Source organism: Cupressus sempervirens, chromosome 2 (assembly GCF_028749045.1).
Source record: "Cupressus sempervirens isolate cs-2001-9-10 chromosome 2, ASM2874904v1, whole genome shotgun sequence".
NCBI classification, from domain to species: domain Eukaryota; kingdom Viridiplantae; phylum Streptophyta; class Pinopsida; order Cupressales; family Cupressaceae; genus Cupressus; species Cupressus sempervirens.
This window is the reverse complement of record NC_143119.1, coordinates 381,506,559-381,522,227: the sequence shown is the minus strand read 5'-3', so window position 1 is coordinate 381,522,227 and position 15,669 is coordinate 381,506,559. Positions and strand designations below refer to the sequence as shown.

General features: G+C 32.9%; 1 pseudogene; it reads right to left on the bottom strand.

Moving 5' to 3' along the window:
* LOC149572726 (ubiquitin C-terminal hydrolase 12 pseudogene) overlaps positions 1-8,563 on the bottom strand; it is a 70,732-nt pseudogene extending 62,169 nt beyond the window's left edge.
* Between the last annotated feature and the right edge of the window lie 7,106 nt (positions 8,564-15,669).

The window sequence follows — 15,669 nt, the reverse complement described above, 5'->3', positions numbered from 1 at the left end:
AGGGGTCTTAGGTAGAAGCCTATTGAGAAGGCTAAGGAGGGAGATAGCGATGATGAGGAGGAACCAGAGTCTAAGGAGGTCGTTAAGGAGACGTAGGAGGAAATTAAGGAGGAAAGTGGAATGAAGAAATGCAAGAGGGAGAGTTTGGAGGAAGTGCACTCTCAATTTGGGGAGGCGTCTGTGCTGCCCCTTTCTCCTTTCCATCTCCATCCAGAGGAGAAAAAAGAGAAGAAAGCTGGGTATGCAGAAGGGGAAGTGCAGACCAATGATAGGAGGAAAGTGTGGATCAACTTCAATGCTAAGACTTCCAAGATGGGCATCTTCATGGAGGCCATGAATCCCCAAATCCTTGTGGATAATCAAGAAGAGTAGTGGCTAGAAGAACTAATTGATCCAAAGATTGTGGCTATTTTGGATAGAGCCAGGGAGACAGGGATGAACCTCTTAAATAATGCTTGCAATAGTATGATTGATAATTTTAGATCAATCAAATGACTTTTCCATGAGCTTGAGGAGGTTAAAGATCAGGTGAAACATATTGAGGCAATAAGAAAAGGGATGGATGTTAACAGGAGGATGGATTCGGCTGACAGGATTAGTCTAGCATAAAAAAGGATACACAACTTGGAAAACTACAATCACAACCTTGGAAATCACATGTTCTCCTTGTTAAGCTCCATTAACAAAAACATCATCTCTCTCATGGGTTGGATCAAAGATAGAGAAATGGATGAAGATGAGGATGGAAAAAATAGGGATGAGGCCAGAATGGAGGATGAATCTGCAAAGGACAACTCCATTCCTGATCAGGACCAGGGGAATCAAAGGGTGCAATAGACGGAAATAGAGAAGAATCAACTGGCCTTTGAGGCTACTCAGGTTATGCATGATTTGGAGCAAAAGAATGAGGAATAACACTCACTTGTTCTTTTGTTTATCATTGTCTTTTGGCTTTTTTTTCTGGCTTTAGGCCATGGCTTTGCTTTCTTTTTTTTCTTGGTCTTTTCTCAGAACTCTTTCCTTTGGCTAGGCTTAATGCTTATTATCAACCTATGAACTTAAACTTTTTTGGCCAGGCTTTCACGCTTATTATCAGCCTTTTTTTGTTTTAAGTATTGGGTTTCAAGTTCCCTGTAAAACCTATTTATTTAATAAAAAACATATATGAATATTTTTAAAAAGACATAAAAATTTAATTATAAAAAGTAATTTCCAAAGTAACTAATATTATCAAAAGAACACTAAACTAATCTTACATAACAACCAAACAATTAAAAAAACTAAAACACTAACCATTTCTAAAATTATCTAAGATCTAACATTTTAACTAATACTAATTAAGTCATAACTAATCTAAATCTAATTACACTTAACAAAAAAAACATAATAATAAAAATACTTAAAGATAACTGACATATGACTTTAAAGCACTAACCAATTTAGATTTATTAATATCTAATTAAAATTAATCTTAAAATAAATAACTACAAAAGAAAACCACCAACCTAAAACTTAAACTAATCTATTCCCACTAACACTGACCTACCCTCTAAATGTCACATCTCTCCAATGTGGCACCCAACTACCAAAATGGCTTCTATTACTTCCCATGCTACTAGAACTTTCCAAATAGTGGCACTCTACCCGAGACAAGATCATGTGTTGCCCAAGGTGGAAAGGTGGGAGAAGGCTTCAAAAAAAAAGTCTTAAACATAAACAAGAAAATGCAATAAATCAAGGGGTAAGATAAAGTTGCAAGCTCCTATGGTGGGGCTACCAGGGTGATGTCACCCTAAACATGCTTAGTTTGACTTGATAAAAACTAAACATACCCCTTGAAACAAAAGCTAAAGCCAAGAAAAAAATGGTAAATACCAAAAATTTTGGGGTTGTTTTTTAAAGGTTAAGTCAATAGAGTGCTAAGCAGGATCAAGACATAACAACAAAAAACAAACTTTTAAACTTTTTCCCTTCCACTTGCATACTTCGTGCAAGGTGATGGGACAAGGGGGTGACATCATCAACAACATTTGTGTTTTCTTCCTCACTGCTATGTCTATTGTGAATGCAATTAAGTAAGTGGGGTGGTAGAGTTTATGGTAGAAAGATAAGTAGTTAGGATTGCTATTGGGATATTTTAGGACATTTGTTTAATTATTTTATTATATATATATTTTTAAATTAACTTTGAAATAAAGGATCGACAGAATATTCTCTATTACCAAAGGGGGAAATTTAATTTATTTCCCATACAAAAACTAGAGAATTTTTGCTCTCTTGGGACAATTTTTTTTTAAAGTCTTTATTTTTCTAAGTGTTGAAATTTTAAGAGTGAAAGGCCAAAAGATTAATTTTTTTCTAAGTACGAATACCAATTTTATCCATTATTCCAAGGAGGGTATCTATATATATTTTTTAATGCTATTGAATTATGCTAAAACATAGTTAGGCCAAGAATTGAATATCTTCTTTAAACAACATTGCAAGATTGATTTTTGGTTTTCAATAATCACGAAACTTAACCTACGTTCATAAAATAATTTTCATTTTCAACATATAAGGAACTTGAAATTTTGCCTAATTGAATATCATCATCTCATCTTATTTTTGATGTGCATCCATATGACTGAAAATTACAAGAAAACTCATGAGAAGCAATGATACTTAATCACTATTTTATTGGCAACCTGATTCAAAGCCTCAGATGGGAAAGAACTAGGAAGAAAACTCGGCATCATTGCCACTACAACAAAGTTTTGAAATAAAATTTAAATAGGATTCAAATCCCAAAATTTCAACAATCCAATATAAGTTTCCTTTATGACCCTTATCAAGGGGTACATATCATTTTCTGCAACACATTGCTAAGATCGTGGAGGGAACAAAATATGATCAGGTGTCAAACAAGCATGACCAAGAGACAAAATAAAACATGCATATTCGTACTAGGTTTTCACAATAGGATTCACAATGAATCAAAACTAGGGAAAGGCAGATTTTTCCAATAGGAGATGTCAGACACAACACAAAACCAGGTGCCCAATCGGGGCTATAACTCAAGAACATCCATTCTTCCATTCTTACATACCAAAACTCATACGTGGTTTGTGTTGACAGGTAGGGGCTCATAACACCCTACCCTCTCTCCCTCTTCTCATCGTAAGAAGAGACTCTACACTGTTGGAGTCCAACTAAAAAGACCTTTCCCAAAATTGGCCACTTCTATGCTCTCCAAGGGTGAGTAATGCCAAAACACCCATACAAGAAAACTTTGAAATTCAAACCAAAAAAAAAAGCATGAAAGGAAAGCATTCAAGAAAACATGGTTTCAATCTTTCCCAAGTATACCCAACATACATACAAGCATACCAATAAACAACACAATAGCATAAGCATGGAACAAGCATGAAATATCATGTAAAAACATGAACAACATGATCAAGGAGATGAAGAACTCCTACGTTCACAAAGAGTTTATGGTAATATGAACAAATTGAGAAGAGCTTTTCCTTCGTTGCCTTCAATCTTCCAAGACTTCTCTCTAAAAGTAGAGATTAGGTAACAACCAAAACTACTCCAAAAAGGGCCTCTAAATAAGATCCAAACTCAACCACCAAAAAGGGCAATAACTTTCCCCACTCGCCTAAAAAATCTAAAAGTTTCTAACCCAACCAAACCTAAGGTTAACCACTAAGTGGAGTTGAGGTTATGCAACTCATGATAACCACTTCCAATTTTCACACAAAGGAAAAAATAGACTTTTTGAGTGACCTCAAAAGTCAACAAAAGGGGTTTAGGGGGTGGAAAATGCCCCCAACCCATACCCATACTATAAATATTTCATGTTGAAAGGCCTTAGGAATTGATTTGGGACCAAACAAATAATAGAAAAAATTTAGGACCATCTAACAACTCCAAAAAATGTAGATTAGGCACTAATCTAAATTAGGATTAACTAAACTTGATTAAAACAAATTAGCAAAAATGATACTAACTTGACCTGACTTATTTTCAAAGATTACTTAGATAATCCTAACTAGCATGCTGAAAAGCACAAACAATTCATGAGTGTCAAGTGACACTATAAGAACACATTTATGAAACATTAACATTTACTAATCATAGAAAGATACATTCATACATCTCACAAAAATAATCAAGTTGTGAACAACAAGGTTTCCACAAAAGCACATAGGGATTAGTTCTATTCCTCCATCGAGTTTCTCGGCTAAAATATCCTGCAGACTCATTGCACACATCAGTAGTCCCATAAAATCACATGCACATATGTATATATGTATCAAGGAATCACATAAATTAAAACATACATCTATAAATCAATCAGGGTTTCTCTCATCCTACTCATATTCTTAATCATTAAAATCTTTTAATCAAAGTGTTAATCCTACATTTACTTATTTTGTCAACATACATGTTCATAAAGCATTAAATGACGAACTCAAATATCTAAAAGTAACATCACACAACATGAAATAATATAATATGTTCAAGTATCTAATAATGTCTCGACATCTCAAGTTGTGAGTATCAAAATGATAATGTATCGACTATGGCTTCGAAGGGTTAGGGTGAGGCCTCACATGATGAGAACTCATTGTGAATGATACATATCTAAAACTTACATTTTGAGAAAGTTATATTAGTTAGCTTTGATTTGGTTTTGGTTTGGATTATTTTCATTATGTTTGGAAGAAGTTATGGTTGTTTTAGTGAAGACAGATCAAATTCTATCATAATATGATAAATTTTTAGGAAATTGCAATAACTTTTATTTCCTTGTTAGATTTGGCTATAACTTGGAGAAAATTCTGGTAACTCACTATTATTTAGTCTCACAAAAAGGATTGGTTTCATTCTTTCATTTATGGAAGTTATTAATGATTGATTAAGGGTTTTAAATTATGCCCTAGTTGAGAAATTTTTATTAAAAGATGCAACATTCTTGCATTCATTTCAATTGTTGGAAAAGATTATAAATGTGAATCCATACCTCTAATTTAAAAGTTCTATGGAAGGCCCATATAGCACACTTTTTGTATGCTACTCTGCATCACTCCACCTTCCCCTTCAACTCACTAAGAACATCACCAACAATACTTTGATTTGAAAGTCTTATATTGTTGACAATAACCCTATCATTTGTTGAATGATGAAAAATAAACTTCAATATTTTTATTCCCTACAACTCTAGAAGTGGGATGTTAAGGACTTTATAATATAAGATATCCAATTTTTAATTATAATGGACTAATATGTTACATAAGTGAGCTATGGCTATATACTTTATGAGAAGAGGATTTGTTGCTTGAATAGAAATTATGTGGTGTAAGTCTTAATTTTGAAGGATCATCCAATCCAATATATTGTGCAACTTGGTCCACAACATCATCATAAGTGAAGCATTTTGAAAGGTACAAACAAAAGTATCATTCTTGGGCTTATCTAGGTGTTTGAAATATACAATGTGTCTATTATGAATATTATCCAAAAATGAAGAAACATCTAGATATAAATGTACATCCTCATCAGTTGTGAAAGCTTTCTCATAACAAACAATGTCACCATCTTCAAGCTGGCTAGCTCAAAAAGAAATATTTTTTTTAATGATCTCACAAATGAAATTTGGATCAAGTTTTATTTCCTTAAAAATTTCAATTTCCTCATTTGATGGAAAACTTTCCATGGCTTTCAATTGTTGCATTATTTCTATAGGTTTTCCTCCAACCTTAACAAAAAGTATCACAACATAGTTGAGCTCTTCTTTTTTGGATCATAGAGTTTGAAAAAGATAAGTATATATTCCTTTGTTTTCTCAAGAGGTTGGAGTATGCAAAAATGCAATACACATTTGACTTCCAAAAAAAGCTTCAATTCTATAATAGGTTCTTTATTAAAAGTATCCATTAAGTATCAAATACATTAAGATTCCTTCAATTGCATCAATGACATGTTTGTATGGTATGTGTGGTTTTGATGCTTTTCCCAAATCCAAAATTACATATATAGCCTAGGGATACCAAATTATTTTGCAACTCCTTCCTTGAAGGATGTAAATGTAATTTTATTTAGAATCAGAATTGTTTGTTCTTTGTCATGATCTACAAGGTCAAAAATAAATTCATTGCTAATTTGATTAGTAAGATCAATGTCATGGAAAACCTTAATAATTGTATAAAGGTGAGCCTCTACCTTTTCTTTTCATTTCTATTCTTTATCATCCTACTCTTTCTTTAATGTCACCCTTGAGTGTCGTGCAATATTCTTCTCATCAAAATTGTAAATAATATTTTCCTTATCACCCTCTCTTACATACACAAGCATATTAAGTATTTGAATATTTTTTGAACTTTAATGAAGTGTTGTTGAAACTAGGATTTATTTGTATCAATTCTTCTTCACCATTGTACTATTCTTCCAAGGCTCTTTTATTATCTTCCTTTGTAACATGTTTTTCATCAAATTTGTACCACTAATCTGATAGAGTTGGTGTGATAAAAGAATAATAACATCCTACATGCACACCCCCATTGTGAAAAAATACACTATCCAACATGTACAAATTTTTCACACTCCTATATGCTTTTGGAGAGAGATGCTTTCTATTTTTTTTCTATCCAAATGAAGCCCGCAACAATCATTTATATTGACCATTGTATCAAGTATGAAATCATATTCAAAGTGTTTGAGTTGAAGTTGTAGCACTAGAGGAAAATAAACAAAAATAAGCCTTTTCCTACCCCTGCAATCCATAATACTCTGCATGATATTATTATCAGCTTCAAGCCTTTTACCTTCCATTTACCTGTCAAAAGATGCATTGGCATCTCGAAAACCTTTACATCAAGTTTTTGACCATAGAGTGACTTTATATGTGGATTTTTAATCTACATTAATACATTCAATGTAATTCATATGATGACACTCAAATAGTTGTATTGTACCCTCTTTAGCAATACCCTTTATTTTGTTCTCTAGTTTCTGACACAACACATGATTCATCTCCTGCAAATCATGTTGCAAAAAAAAATATGTATCCCATCCAAATATTTGTGTCAAATATTTTGTTGACATACTAGTGTCACTATATTGGAGTTTGTAGAATACACTCTATAGAGCCAAATGAATGCTATTTTAAGGCATAACATTTTTAGTACAATTTTAGTATTTGACATATGATAGACTACCTTTCTAAAGAAATGCTAGGATACAATGTTTGAAGAAGGGAATTCATGTAGCATGTTTCTCCTTGTTTCTATAGTCTAATTAATCCAATTTTTTTATTGTAACTCCAATAGTTAGGCTTTTTTATATACTAACTTATGCTTCTACTATCATAGTGCCTTGTATCAAATACCCTTTTACTAGGAAATGAAGATCCAAAAGTTGCATAAATGATTTGAAAGCCCAATAACTCTCCCAAGTAGTGAAATTATGTTGAGTTACATTTTGAATAATATGGCTTGGATTAATTTGATTGACAACAGCCTAGCTAAAATGAGCATATCTAGTCGAACCATAAGGTAAAGTGGAAGCATCTACCACATCCAAGTTTATGGACAACCAATCTACACTATTTCCTTTTGAGAATATAAGAATCTTCCATTTATATCCTCAAACTATAAAATTGTTTGAGTAATATTTTCTTAGGTTAAATCTAGATAGGTGTTGAAAAATCCATGTGAACTTTGATGTTGGCAGATCCACAATAGTTGTCTCTTCCTCATGATTCTCCCATCTTGATCACTCTCTTTTCTTTCCCTACTACTCCTTCTTACATAACCTTGTTAGGATGGGTATGAGGCCCCAAAATATTCATTTCTTCTTCATTTGTTAATGTATCTTCAATGTTCAATGTATAGTCTTTAATTATAAAAATGTGGTTACAATCCACATAAAATTCAACACTCTATATATCATTTCCCTTGGTAACATTCTACTAAAATATCTTTGATCAACTCATATAGTTCAAGAGAAATGCTCATGTGGAATCACTCATATAGAGCCCTATTGAAGCCTATCTATTTCAAAGAGTAGTTGGGATTGCTAAGTAGTTGTAAGCTGTTACTAAATGATGTGTTGGATACCACTGAATCTTCTTTTATCTTTACAAAGTTTTTCTTCTTTCACAAGTTTTCTAACTATTATCCATTAGGATAGTGATTGACTATAGCTACCATCCCATTATTTTAACTAAGTAAATTGATTAACTTTTCCCTAGCTTTGTGTTTTGTGCCTATTATCCATAGTGTATCAACTAGAAACTTGGTAAAAGATCTTATTTTGGCACAAAAAGAAACTTGGTTTGAAACTTTGATGTATACCTATACACTATTTCAAAGATCTTATTTTAGTACAAGAACAAGGAATGTTAGCATAAGTTTTAAAATCTACCTCTAAACATTTCGATTTCATCTTATTGAAAGTTTATAGATCCCTTTGACTAATCCATTTCATACATATCTTGCAATCATTTAATTCCATGAGAAGACATCATGTAAGTTCTTTTATTGAAAATTATACCTCTCCCTGCTATTAAGTCCATGGTGTTCAGAATACATTTTTTGTTGAAAAATTAGGTTTCTCTATACTATATCATTTTGTTGGATCTAGATACACTCATCTACTTAAGCAAGTAAAATGAAATCCCAAAGATAACAAATAACAACCCACCTTTTTTTACTTTAGTTTCAAACAATTCACAGTATGTATGATTTTAAGATGGCTCAAAGTTTCCAAAAGTGTTTAACTATAATCTAGGCACAATGTTTGGGATTAGAACTCTATTGTGAGGCCTTTGGGTTGAACCACTTCCACAATATTGGACTTTTCACTTTGTTCCAGTATATTCATTAGAATGTGCACTCCAATGATATTGTGATGTCTGAGATAGTGTTGGAACATATTAGGTGAAGCCTCATGGGTAAGGCTTTAGGTTACTCATGTAAGGCACAAACTATGTTCAAAATTCATTATCTAGCCCATTATAATTAGAAGGTTCTAGAATCTACTAGAAGAACAAAGAAATGATATTGCCAATTTGTGGTGATTCTTACATGGTTAAGGGAAAACTTGATGCATTATTAAGAGTCATTCAAGTAAGTTAAATCTTTTGAACAATGGAAGGAAATTCTATTCCCACCCTGACCCTTGTTGATACCTTTAATGAAGTTTAGTGATAAATCACCTTGACTTATATTGGCTTCTATCCTATTGCTTTGTGTATGCTTGTAGTCATGTTCGTATGCTAGTTTTAATGATAATTTCTAGTCTATATCTTAGTTCTTATGAGTCTTGCTTTGTTCATCTATTTGGTGGTTTTCTTTTTTGTAGATCCTTTATTGATATTTTCTCATTGCTTAAGAATTTTATCTACAAGAACATAATGTAGGGAATTCAAAAGAAAACTTTAAAATAGTGTGAGGTGTTACCCCCTCAATCCTCTATTGATTTTTCTAACTACATAGGATTATAACTTCTAAAAGTCTTCATGGACATCTTACATTATAATTTTTTTCTCACATGTCTAAATATGACACTAGTTCATATTCTTCTCAATTATACTTTTAATATACCTAGGACAACTTGATTATTGTCAAGATGCATGTCTATAGACAATAAATTTAAAGGAACCCTCTCTACATGTTTACAAGGGAATATTATGTTGGTGTTTTGAAATATCATGGTTTCAAATTACACCAATGAGAAAAAGATAGGGGAAGCTACTTACCACCTTTAACATATCCTTTCAGACACTGGGCCAACTATAAGGCTAGACCCTTCTACTACTTTAATCTCTACAAAACCTAGGTGGGTGTACCTTAGATTCACTTATATGGTACTAGTGCTAAAACATATACCTAAATCTAACAAAGCAGATAAAAACCCTAAATCTTACAACACTTATGCAAAGATCTTAGAAATGGAATAAATAATAACATGGCCAAATAAATTTCTAAGCTAAGTGAGGGTATCACATTTAATTCTTCACCATTAAAGGGAAAATACTTGATTAATGATATTGATTTTTAGTAAAAAAATTATGACATGAACAACATAGTACTTTGATCCTCTAGCTGATCAATGCTTTATCTATTGGGCAATCCCATAAAACCCTAACACACATCCCTGAAAGTCATTGACATATCCCATACATTAGGACTTCTTGATCTATCTATTCACCTTGTGAATCAGATATCTGCATCTTTCTAAACCTCATACTCGACCTATCCCTTCATGAGATCTACAATCCTATAATGATGAATCAAAAATTTACATAACTCCTTGATTCATAAGCAAAATAAATCAACATATACAACCAACATATTGTAATTGAGTTTCATATCCTTTGTTTACAAAACAAAAAAGATCACAAATAACATGAATGGGAGATAAGATATCAGAATGAAGACTAACTTGTTGCTACATTTCCATTCACTTATTTGAAAAAAATATAATAAGATGCATGAAATTGACATGTAAAACATCCTAAAAGACCTAAACTATCTATATTCTTATTTCTTGTCATTCATTATAAGGGAAATTGCTAAAGAAAATGGTAGAATCATAGCTCTGGATCCAACAATGTGGTCTCACAAAAAAGCTAGAACCAACATGGTATCACAACAATGAAAAATTTCTTCAAAATAGGAACCTCTCCAATGGACAACAAAGAGAAAGATATAGAAGAAGAATGGAATTCTAGATTTGATCTAGAAATGACACATGTCCACTTGAATCTCCATTCTTGTAGTTGTAAAACATCTCTCATCTTTCTACCCATGAGATCTTATTTGGTTTTCATCATTGTTTTGTAACAAACCCAAAATATCTCTTCTTCAATGACGAAAAACCTTGTATTAACAAAATATCTGAAATGCATCATGGAATGATGATTAAACCTTGCTTCAATTGATTTGGATGTGAAACAAATTGCCCATAACTTTATTTATTTTTACCTTTTACATTCAGTTAGTTCACCATTTCATTGGAAATCCAATTTGAACTACCCCAATTGAACAAAACTAAAAATTGGGCACTTGAGGCAAATCCTTGCATAACTTCAACTAGTAGCCTTTTGTAAAAAAAAAAAAACTCCAAAAATGGAAAGTTTGTTCTCTTCTGATTCTGGTGATATATAATAGTGCCATATATCTACTTATCAAAAATGCCTAGAATCTTAAAATGAAAAAAAAAAAGTGCTCCTTCTATGGCTTCAAACAACATTTTTGCAAATACTTGACCATTTTCTAAAGTCTAAACTATAGAATTTAATCAAATTTTATTTAAAATCTCCAGCTGCATGTTTAGAAAAGGAAAACAATAAAAAAATGATTTCTTAGGCCTATTTGATTTTTCCCTCTCCTTTTCATCTGCATCAAACTAGTTTGACTGGGGACCTAACACGTGTTAATGCTAGATTGGTTGATTTCCTACTTAGAGACCTAACATACACCACCTAGGCACCACATGTCACTACCTTACTGGTCCTTTGTTCTACCATGTAGCCACCACATCATCTTTCCATGTCACTACCACATCATTAGTCACTATGTCGCTATCCCAATCAACATTTTGCCACATCGTCACAACATAAAAACATCGCAACACATGGTGTTATGTGCCACCTTAGTAACTTAGGAGGCGTGCCACATCTAAAGACTTTTCCACTTGTCAATTTTCAATTAGTCCATCTCAGTCCATCTAGTTGCCACATATTGCCACTTGTCACTCTGTGAATCATTTGACTCAATCCACTTGTCACATTTTGGTTCATCCTTGGATGTCACATGTCACCCCATCACTATGCCACATTAGTTGGTTGCCATGTCGCATGGATATCATTCAAGCATCTTTTTTCTTATGACATAGCAACAATTTTACAATGTGCCACATGTCACCATCCTATGTCTTAGATCTTGGACTACCACATCATCGAGCACGTTGTTCAAAATTTATGCAAGGTTGCCTCAAGTTCACCGTGGACCCCATGCACAAGCTATCCTATGGCTTTTAAAATCTAAACGTCTTAAAGACATTTAAATATTGAATGGATTTGTATTTATACATCAAAATATAACCCTACCTACTCAATGTGGGATTAATCCCTCATGACTTTTTATTAGACATGCAACTGTCAGGCGATGCATTTGTTGAATACTTTAGTCATGGCATTACGAGTAATGTATTCAAAATTACAAGCACGTAGCACCCAAATTGCAATGCAAAAATTACCGGCATGAAATCATATGGTTGTTTTTGATAGCTTACCCTAGTTTGATGACATCAATGACATCTCCTTCATTTGATTCTTTTCAATTCTTGTTTGTAGATAAATGGGGGTGAAGTGGGAGGTAGTCCTTCCTAATTTCAAATGTCATACACATGTCCATTCTATCTCATAGAAAAGACAAGACCATGCAATGGTGAGTCTAACCATAGTTAAAACATTCTATAACTACCTCTATGCTCGCTTTGACAACTAGGGACCCCCTTTTTTTAGATGGCAGTCCAAACAAGAATGGGTAACTAAAATGAAAACTCTTTATGTTTCTAAAGACATATTTATGTGATAAACACATTCTCTACACCCTAAAAGCTCACTACTATCTTATACTTGCTCTTCTCTTTATTTAAAATCACGTGACCCTATGGATAATGTGGACTTCCAAGAAATTAGAATTGACATGGTTCTTAATGTTGTCAGTCTCCCCTTCTAGGAATGATAGAAAGATCATCCACTAGTAGAGCATTCCTCCAATGCTATACTTCACCTATCAGATACACAATGAAACCAATATTCTCATGCCACTTCAAATTAATGCCATCCTATGGTTACCTAACTTTCAATGACTTTATCCAATGAATTATCCATACTAAGTGTTATATTATAATGTCAGACATTAGTAACTTGTTCCTATTTTATATCTATTTAGCAGTACCCTTGTTGTAGGTGATGGCAGTAGCACAGTCAAGCATATGACTAGTAGAGTCACAATGTGAGTGAGTGGTGTGGCCTCTTTGTATTTTTGGGTAAACTTCAGCATAAAAACACTTATTTGAAAAAAAAAACCACACTCATTACTGAAAGATCATCAATTTTGGTGTTGAGATTCCTCTCTTGAGTGCATGGACTCAATCATGTCAATAAACTCCCAATGCTACTATACTAGATCTGTCTATGGTTGCATATAATTTTTTAACCAAAAATTTATCCATATGTCTATTGTTGCAATTCCAATCCATTAACCATTCTTCAGGTGTTCTTCCACATTGGAGAAACAAATAGGACAAGAAGGAGAGATTATCTAAATGCATTAATATAGTTTTCAAATTTGATAACAAAGCTTTGACTTTTGAGGAAGCTATGGATAAATAGTCACAGATGTTCTAATGAAATATTCATAGGTAATGTGATATCTAACAAAAGCAAAAACTTTGAAATTCCTCTTAATCAGTCTCCCTATGAAGCATCCCCCTGGAAATAAAACATGATGGCAATGGCATAGGCATTCAAATTTCATCTCCTTGACATAAAAACTTATGAAACAATATTTATAGGAGAAATTTTAAACATGTGTTTTAAAAATATGGTCATTTGATGATGGAACTTTAAAATGAGTACTGGCATTGACGCTCAATTCTCTCCTTTATTTCTCTCCTATCAGCTTGATGAAGTCAGTCAGACCCCAAAGTGGGTTTGGCTAGAAAAAAAATCATTTTTGGACAACTAACATCTCAAATTAGTTTGATAAACACCTGATAGTGACTAAAATCAAATTTTGTTACTAATTCATCTTTTAAAGCTTATTTTTAACACTTTCTGCAAATTGTTAATTTTGTGTTGAGAAGTCCTCTAACTGGCTTTAAAAAACTAACCAAAACACCTGACTGAGCTCTAAAATCACATTCACCGATTCTATATTCCATATTCTTGTACCCTGGTAAATCTTGTGTCATGATGATCATTTAGTCAAAATATATTGACTTTCAAAGTTGCTCATTTCAAACTACCTGTAATCAAACACGTTAGAAAACAATAAATTGCATTTGGCTTTGAAAACTGGGCAAACAAATACTTGGGGGCATGAAAACTAGGGCATTGGATCACTATCATGAGGAAAATATAAATCTATGATTAGGAATCATGATGAATAATGGGGTGAATTTGGTGAGCGGTCAAAGTGTGCTACTCAAATTTACAAGACTGGAAACATTGGCAAAAAAGTGGTGTTTGCAAACGAAATGGACCTGGGAAAGTATGCAGACCAATTCATCAAGAATTGTAAACTAGCACACTTAAAGAATTTTTAGAGTAAAACACAATAGTACAATCCATTCAATCTCACCTATCATGGATTCAAAGTTATGACATCATGAACATGGGTACCAACCAATCTGCACTTTATGACACCAGTAAAACTTTACAAATTGCTTTTGGAAATGGATTTGAAAATTGATCAAATGGATTCATCATAAGCTCAAAATTGAAACATAGCAAGTATTTGACCTCTAGAATGCAATGCAACAGTAATTTTATCATTTTAGTCAACTGGGTCAAAGTTATAACAAGTCAAACAAGGCCTCCCAGAACTCTGAACAATTTACATCAGCATGACAATAATAATTGACCAACTTTGATAGATTCAAAACCTAGTCAAAACATATTGAAAAAACTCAAAATCTAAAACATAGGTTCTCTGCCATGGATAATAAATTTTCCTAAAGTGGTGAGTCATGGAACAATACTAGGTGTGAGATATTCAAATGCAGATTTGGTCATTATTCAAAATAGAATTTCACAAAATTACTCAGAATGACAATTTATCTTCATGGGATGAGTGAATATACTAAATGCAAGGTGTTAGAAACATCAAAAACCTCTTAGGCCTCAAATCGATTGCTAGGTACACATTCATTAAAAAGTGCTTATAGGGCTTAGTTTTTTGAGTGGTACTCAAAATCAAGGCTTCATTTTTGAGTCTTAGCATATTGTACTATTATGATTGATAAGAGAGTTTTGTCTCAGAGGCTCAAAAATAGGATAAATGCCAAACTCATATTCTAGGTCTTGACCTTGCCATTTTTTATTTCATGTCTACATTAAGGTTGCATATATTTTACATGCCATTTGTTAATAGAAACTACTCTTAATATTGTCAAATTTGTCAAAAATGTCTACTTTGTTATTTTTGAGCCCCCATTGGTGTTTGTATAATTTAGGTAGTTCTTGTAAATGTCCTTTCACAATTGGGTTTCTTGTAAAATCTCTATATGATCAACTAATTTAGAGAAGTGGGTTTTATTTTATGTTTAGAAAACAAGTAAGAAAAGGGAGTCAAAGTTATTCCTCATCTTCTAACAACTACAGATAGAGAGTCAATCCATCACTAGTAGTTGGAGGTGGAGGAGAATCGTAGGTGAGAGTAATGGATGGAGATGCCCATATTCAATATAGGGGCCTCTACATATTTAACTTTTAAGATCCTTGATATAATCAGCTAGCAACTGCAAAACACTCATTGGTGTTGCCTTCTTATATAGATAGGGATGGCCATATATATCTATGTTGCCTCATATTATGTACTATAAAATTGGTTGGAGATCCACTCAGGTACTAGCAATGAGAGGCTACCCATCCTATCCATTCCC